The following is an 8,571-nucleotide window of genomic DNA, read 5'->3' as shown; positions in this document are numbered from 1 at the left end:
CTGTGCCAACAACCCTAACCCTCAGAACAAGAGGTGACCGCGCTTTGCGGTGGCAGCCCAAGAGCTATGGAACAACCTCCCCCCATATTAGAGCTGCTCAATCCATTGACATTTTTTATGTCCCTACTTAACTTATTTTCTCCTTGGCTTTTAATGTAATCTGATTTTAATTTGTTTATGTATTCCTGTTGTCCATGTACAGTATCACGTTTGTTCATATCTGCCATGTTTCCTTGTGCCCTTGATGTGATTTGCTTGAATTTTTATATTTTCTTGTGAAGCAGTTTAGTCAATTTTGGTTGTTAAATGAGATATAAAAAAAAGGTTGATTTGGTTTTATGCCAACAAGTCTGCCTCCCAAAATCACATATCAATATAACATTTTGAATCCACAAAGAGAACACAAACTAACCAGTGCAGTTCCTGTAGATCTGAAGAAAGGACAAAGCAACTGGTTCTAGAGTAAACTCAGACTTGAAGATCCAACATACGTTTGTGTGTGTGTGTGTGTGTGTGTGTGTCTGTGTGTGACTGTGTGTGACTGTGTGTGACTGTGTGTGTGTGTGTGTGTGTGTGTGTGTGTGTGTGTGTGTGTGTGTGTGTGTGTGTGTGTGTGTGTGTGTGTGTGTGTGGTGAGTTTTTTGGTACCAACTTCCCTGATGGTGTGGTAATTGGAATCAGTATCTCTGGGCTGGAAAAAGCGGGCAGCAAACATCATCTGGCATCCAACATGGCCTGCAGGCAAAGGGCAGGAGGTCAAGTGTTGCTATTCAAAATGTAATGACAACATATTGGGATGTTTTCCAAAAGTAAACAATCTTTGGCCAGTGACAGTGCACCAATACTGGAGACCTACTGTACAATTCTGGAGTCTCATACATGCCTTCTACATGACTGGCATCAAATCCTGCCAGAACCTTCTCCTGCACCTCCCCAGTCCCCAGTATGCCGTCTCCCTGTCAGATTCTCCACTCATTTATCTCCCTCAAATATTTCAGTAATGCAATAAGAGCATTTTCTTTTTTTGGACAAGCCATTTGGGAAGAAGAAGAACAGATTCTCACATATGACCTTGATTTCCTCTACCGTTTTCTCCTTTTCGATGGTTATGCATCTTTTTCCTCCTCTGGGTGCTCATACTGTGAAACCAGGTCTTCAGGAATCTCGATGGCCCGGATCTCATTGTGGGGTCCAACATGACTCCCAATGTGCTCCATCAGGTTGGAAACAAGCTGTGAAATACAGTCAGAAGAAGTTTTGTTAGATTTCCAATGCCACTTTATTGTGATCACTTTTGGCTGTAAGTTGAGAGCACAATAAACTTTACTATTTTATTTTCTTAAGTGCTGCTAGAGTGCAATACTATTACATGTGTAATAGATTTGAATTTTTGTTTGTAGTTTTAAATTAAAAAAGAAACCATACAGAACGTGGGATCCGTCACTCTGCACTCTCCCTTCCTGGCTTTTGTGTAGTGAAGCTTATGGATTGGCTGTCTATCCCGACCTGTCTTTTGTAGTTGAATTGCAGACAGGTAGTCCAACAGTAGATTAAACAGACTATAAATATGTTGTGTTCTGAATTTTGCTTTACTCTAAATGAATTACCTGCAAAGCATTCCAAAGCAACGCTTTTGGAAACAAATGGTTTGGTCACAATGCAGTCCATAGTGACATTGTTGGCTTTCAAGAACTCAAGACTTTTCTCCAGACCTTCTCCATGTGGTAACTGCCACCAACTTGGTTACTCTGTGAAAAATAAAATACTGTTAGTTTAGAAAAGGAATCTATATTATATACACAAACAAAAATATCCACAGTAACACTCACCACAATCTATTGTAGATCAATTACTTCCCCCCCCCCCCCCCCCCAAGTCCATCATTGTGTAACTTCCATATTTTGCAGAGTGGCCTTTGAAAGTAAATTGTAATATTAGTACACATTTTAATGATCCATCTCTATCCGCTTGAGAGAAAACATTAGTGAATATTCTAACCTGACAAAAAAACATTACAGGGGCTGTCAGCTCTCATGTCTTTGCCGAGTATGACGGCAGTCTCTGGCTGTGGCTGCGCCAGCATCTCCATCTGTGAGCTGTTCTATGTATGGATTATGGCTGGCTCAATGAAAGCTTTTGCATGTCGTAGGAAGGTGTTGAATGTAGTTCATTGCATTGAAGACCTGTGAACTGAAAACACACATTTGAACACATTTCATAAGTGCAAATTCAAGAGAACGCAAAAGCAAAAGAAATGACAAAGTATATTCAACGACTGATGAATAATATTTATAGGAATAATACCTTTTCAAGATTTGAGAACGATGCTCCAGAGATGTAAAGCAGAAATATGGTAAATATTTCTGTAAAGCAGAAATGTATTTTTCCCCTCGTGGGCTGGAATGGATTGCTCTGTCAAAACAAAGAAATAGATAGAGCACATGGATAGAGCTAACTACATCGCATCGTGACATCACGTCTAGTCACCCATGCCCGGTTTGTTGGGTTTAAATGTTGGGATGACAGGCCAAATAAACCGTTATATTAACTGACAATGACAAACTAACAAAACATCCATTTGCTGGCCTAAGCATCGATTTCCAAAGTGGACAGCGATGCGCTCTCTCTCTCTCTCTCAGAATCATGTCTGTGTCCGTCCCAGTAATTCTGTCCAGACTGTCCTGTAACATGTCTTGACTAAGTTAATGGTTAGCTACATTCATTGATCACTTTAAACAGTGTGCTTCAAAACGTGTTTTAAATTATAATGTGAGATGTTTAGCTCTGCATTACTTATTTTAGGTTCTGTCTGCCTCCTACATCAGTCTTCTCAGTGGTCCATCCTTGCATTCCCATTAATGAACTAACACGTTTTGAACCGCTTTAAAAATAACCACATGACCAAATCCTAGGTCACATTAGTGTTGCCTCTATTTGAAAAGTTGTTTACTTAAAAAAAGAAAAAGTGTGAAGTGAGGGGCGCAATATATTAAAGAGACAATATGACGTAAATGTCACATTTATGACGTAAAGTTTCCCTTCATTGTCAATGGCGTTTACAAAACAAACTATATTACTAAAGAAACATTAAACCTGCGCCCCTCAAAAAGTGTACCCTGTGCCTTCAAACAGTGGACCATTTTTCTAAATGCTAAAATGCAGTATTTTAGGTCATGTGCTGTGATTGAAATTTACAGGTACAGGTCAATACAAAACTGCTACGAGGATGAAACGAGAAAAAGCACTAAGACTTGTTTACATCAGGGTCCTCCATTTTCAATTGAATTCATTAGAACATTTAAAGACGTACAAATATACAGTTTTAGAAAGAAAATCATCATATATACAGTTAAAGACAGTAAAAATCACCCCCGTATGAAGTGAGGGGCGCTCTTATCATCTTACAACATCGAGGAGGGAATTCGGTATAGGTGATGTAAAACAAACTGTCAAAACAAACATTAAATTGTCTTTATTGTTAATGGCGTTTTTAAAACAAACATTGAACTAAAAATAAGCATTAAGCTACTACTCATAATACATCTTGTCCAAGTCAATTTTGGGGTTTGGAACTTTATGACTGGAACATAATATTGCCCAACACACTGAAAAGCTGTAAACATCTTCTGTGGGCAATGTTATGGTGATTGGCTAATGTTATGGCTAACCCAGGGATGCAAACATTTTCTATATTTAAGTTCCGTTTAAAACTGAATCCATTAGAATGTTAGCATTAGCAACTGAATCAATGGTGGAATCTGGGAATCCAATCCATGTCTTCAACCAACTCTAAGTTAAGCATTGTTAACAAAACGAGAAACGCGTTTCAGTGAAGACGTTGCTTATGTTTACCAGTCGACAGCCAGACTGCATTTAAAGAATTACGAAATCGCGCGTTACCTGTCGGGAGAGGGCCGGCCAATCATCTTTTGGGAGCGGCACACCAGATTTGCATATTTATGCCATAAAACGCTTACCTTTTTCTATATTTTCATATCGTTCCTGATCATCGCTAGTTTGAGAAGAGATGGCTGGCATATTGGTCGATTTAGTTCGCGGTCCCCCGGAGCTTGATGAGACCTACCCCGAATGGTTGCGTGACCACTTCTGGCTGCAAAGTCGGAGGATGAAACGCCACCAGGAGAGGAGGTTGAAGAAGCGGAGGAGGAGAGAGAGGAGACGCTCTCAGGAGAGAGAGCAACTCCGGGAGGCTAGCCGGGAGGCCGAGCAAACTTTGCTCGAAATCCAGCGATACCTCGCCATGATACTGGAGTCACTGCAGTGACTTTGGCGTTCATCTCCCACCACAACGGTCCTTTTAAGGGCCACCATCTGTTCAATAAAAAGAGTATCCTATGATTCCTATCCTACACTACACTAACTAGTAACTACTGCTGCAGTGCTGTGTGGTTAGCGGCCGTTGAGCACACTCCAGCCGCTCAGTTCAGGGCAGACAGTCAGCCGAGCAGGTGGATGGTAGACGGTACCGTTAGACGGCGTCGAGTCTGGACTGGACGCCGCTGACAGGCTGGCTCATCGTCGACTCAAGGAGAGCGCACACGTTTTAAAAAAACGGTCCTCTCACCGTTTACATATCCAAATCCAAAGCTCATCGAGTGGACTTTATCGTCTGATGGTTTCCAGACAGCGGTCGCTCCACAGCATAAACAATAACATCGAACATTCGCTAAAACACACACCACACTACACTAATTAACTACTGTAGTTAGCGGTATGAAACTGCGGGGACAGGAGGGAACACACGTTTAAAAATAAAAGTTTCCTCCTCACCGATTCCATATCCAAGGCCCATCGGGGTACATGCTTTATAGACAGTCAGACAGACAGTGTCAGACAGTCATTGGCTCACCGAGTGGACTTTATCCGGGGTAACAGGAAAAGTTCCAGGCAGCGGTCGGTCTCTCAACAGCAGCCCCACTCAAAGGCCTCGCTGTGGTCGCCGGTCGGCTCGGCTCCCCCAGGGAATTGAGGGAAAGCTCCCTCCTTTTGTCTCGTCCTGCAGCTGTGTTGTGGACGAGACCATGCCAGCATTGAGCAATTACTAATAACTAATTATAATAGCTATGTGACCACCAGGCCCGAGTTCCTCAATCGCCAAAGCTAATGCTAGTTATCCGAGAACATCCAGCACTGATGCTAGCCTAGCCCCAGTATGTATTGGACTGAGGGGCAAATGCTAGCCCAGCTCAGTGTGGTAGTAGCTCTGGTCCACAGCGCTAGCGTGATAGCAAAGTAAGTTTAATTCAAAGCTATCCTGCTTTAACAGCAATGGAAAAAGTAAGCTTGTAATCCTTAAGAGTCACCTATGTCCCTCGGTGGAAATATACCAGCTTTCTTTCTTGTTTGTTCCACCACCTCTCGTCGACCTGTCCTGCACGATGCATCCATACTATCTATGATGAATATAATGCACGTGACATGGCATAGGGGAAAGGGAAATTACGTCATAAACAGGTGGGAACGCGTCAACAGTCCACACAGCGTTCTGTTTGATAGCCCCACCTGGTGTACAAAGCACACAACCACATCTAGAATTCCTCATTACACAGACTTAAAATCTTGTGGACACTCCAGTCCAGACAAAGATATACAACAGGTTGATGTCCTTATGGAATATTATATCCTTATGGAATATTTCCACGAAACAAATTATTTTAAGTACAACTTGCAGATCGATTTACATTGATGGCATAGCAGTGCTGGCATTAACAATATAACAAAGGCATACAAACATGTATTGTGAAAACAGGTAGGCTGCATCATGTTTCCAGGTAGGCTAGAAGTGTCTTATTTGGAAGTAACATAACATTGCCCATGTATCATGGCCCTTTACAGCAGTGGTTCCCAAAGTGGGGGCCGGGGACCCCCAGGGGTCCTTGAGGGAGTTCCAGGGTGTCCCCAGCTAAATGATAGTTTGGAACTAAATGGATCCTTACAGGTCTGAAACTCTGAATGTACAAATGGACTTTGTACACTCTCAGAGTTAAATTAACATTGACTTTACAATATAAATTGGAGGTCCCAGAGATAGAAATGCCATTAAATGGGCCTGAATCGCTAGCCATGCTCATAAAAAAAATATGTTCTGGAAATGAAGTGAAACGAAATGAAACTTCAGACTGAGTGTCAGGCTAGGTCTGTAGACATGTCAAACTGGGGGTCCTTGAAATTAAACAGGTTGAGAATCACTGCTAGAGCCGTAAAAAATATTCTCTTATAGGTTAATTAGTGTCAATTTGGGCTGGGGTTCCTTGACATGAAAAAGGGAACCACTGCTTTACAGCATGTGAACGACTTCTGTTCAAAGATTAACTTCATTGGAATTTGGTTGCAGTGTGGTTGTTTTGACCTGTAATTTTATTTTATTTTTTTATTTTTTTTATAACTTTATTTATAAGATTTTCAATTTTTGTAGACAAACAACCCCACATATACCCCACCCTCCCCGGTTCCATCACAAAACAAGACAACAATAAAAAGGATATAAATAATAAATGAAATAAGTACAATAAAATAAAATTTGCCTTTTACTAGATTAAGGGGCTACACAGTGAACCAAATTACATGTAGGAAAAACACTTAGGACACATCAAAAGACAGTGAGTCGGAAGACAGTGAAAGGGTGAATTCAAGGAAAGGGGACCAAGCCTTTACAAATGTCTGGCGAGATTTGAACCTGTTGTCTGTTACACTATTTCTAATTAAACAAAACAGCCCCAGGAAATTGGAGACAATTAAAACAATTACAATGTTGAGCAAAAGTGCTGGAAATCATTTCCCAGGGAAGGCAGTGATGTGATTCTTAAGGACTTCTGGAGCCCATTCTAATCAAAAGGAGCACTGACAGAGAATGCTAGCTTTGTGTTAGGGTCAGGAAGTCACTAGAACGGGTCTAGGTAATTGGATTCTGATCCAACATAGAGCAAATGTAAGGGAAATAAATAAATACCAGTGCTTATCACGCCTCTCAGACAGAGAGGATAAGCCTGCGTTCCCATAGTGTACAATGATGGGTACCGTAACTGTCACCAGTGACCCATCTTAGGGCAGAATGGTCAAGGTGCTTTAAAATGGATGGAGCAGCAATCCTGTAAATAATATCCCCATAGTCTAAGACAGAGAGAAAAGTGGCTTTAACAATTGTCTTTTTACAGGATGCCGGAAAGTAAGTAAGCTTGTGGATGTAAGATTGTGGATGTGAAATTTAAATGTCAATTTGTCATCAAGCCAAATACCAAGGTACTTATATTCCGAGACCCTTTCAATTGTAGAGCCATTTTGAGAATTTAAAATGCTTAATATTAAAACCACCTTAGATTTAGTATGTTGCACCCGGGCATCTCTTATGCATCCGACTGGGCAGTGATCATTAACCCCCAGCTCAAATACACAGCAAGAAGAGATTTTGTCTGCTCTATTGGATTTTTTTTCGGAAAACCGATGGAAAAACAGTTTAAACAACAGTTTAATAGATTTAGTTTATTATTTAAAAATAAATTTATAATAACTTTTACCTGTACACTGTACATTTTGCCACAAGCAAGGCCCCATTTTAAACCCTACTGTCAGACCAGATCAGCTCAGTAGCCTTGTAGTTAAGAGGGTCTCTCTGAGATTGGGAGGTCTGGGTTCGTTTCCCAGCCCGGTCATACCAAAGATTATAAAAATGGGACGCAATGGACCTATGCAGACTGCGGCCATTTTACCATATACGGGTAAATGAATGGCAAGGTGCTAACAAGGTGCATAGACAGCCAATTCATCCAAACAGAAAAGTCCTATCTGATTGTATTATTACACAACGTCAAACTCACCAACATTGCAGCTGGATTTGAGGGGGGCGCTAGGCGCTAGCCCCTCCTATGTCCAGCTTTGAGGGTCTGTGTAAACACAAACATTGAAGACAAAAGTGTGTAAACACAAACATTGAAGACAAAACTGAGGATGCAAATTGTGATTGGCCGGCGTGATTGGATAGGAGATGCGCCATTGGTTGAGAATGAGATGATGTATGATGAGTCTGACGTATGATGATAAGACTCAGGAGATGATGAAGATAAGCCATAGAGTGAGACAGAGTTACGACAACTCCGTTACCTTCATGGGGCCAGTCCAATGGAGTTCTATTGGTGAATAGTGACAAAGGCCTGAACCCAAACGAGTTACATGAACCACGTGACCCGGTGACCGGGCTGTTTTCTGCCCCCTCAATGTCGTAACTCTGTCTTACTCTATGGCTCTGATAAGAGCGCCCCTCACTTCACACGGGTGTGATTTATTTAACTGTGAAATAGGCCCATTGCCAATTGACTACTACTAATTAAGTAATTTGGCTTCCTTTTTCACAAGACAAGACAAAAGTAGTCTGAGGCTGCACAAGTTAATCAAATGTTATACAAAATATAATGACATCCTATATATCTACATACATCCTATATTCCTATGTTTGTATATCTCTAAATACAGTAGCATAAATGGACTGTGATATCCATAGGGCTGCCTGCAACAGTTAATTGAACTATCGATTTAGTCTTATTTTATTTTTGCATC

The sequence above is a fragment of the Protomyctophum bolini genome (genome assembly GCF_963924005.1).
Source record: "Protomyctophum bolini genome assembly, chromosome: 18".
NCBI classification, from domain to species: domain Eukaryota; kingdom Metazoa; phylum Chordata; class Actinopteri; order Myctophiformes; family Myctophidae; genus Protomyctophum; species Protomyctophum bolini.
Note: the sequence above shows the minus strand (reverse complement) of the source record.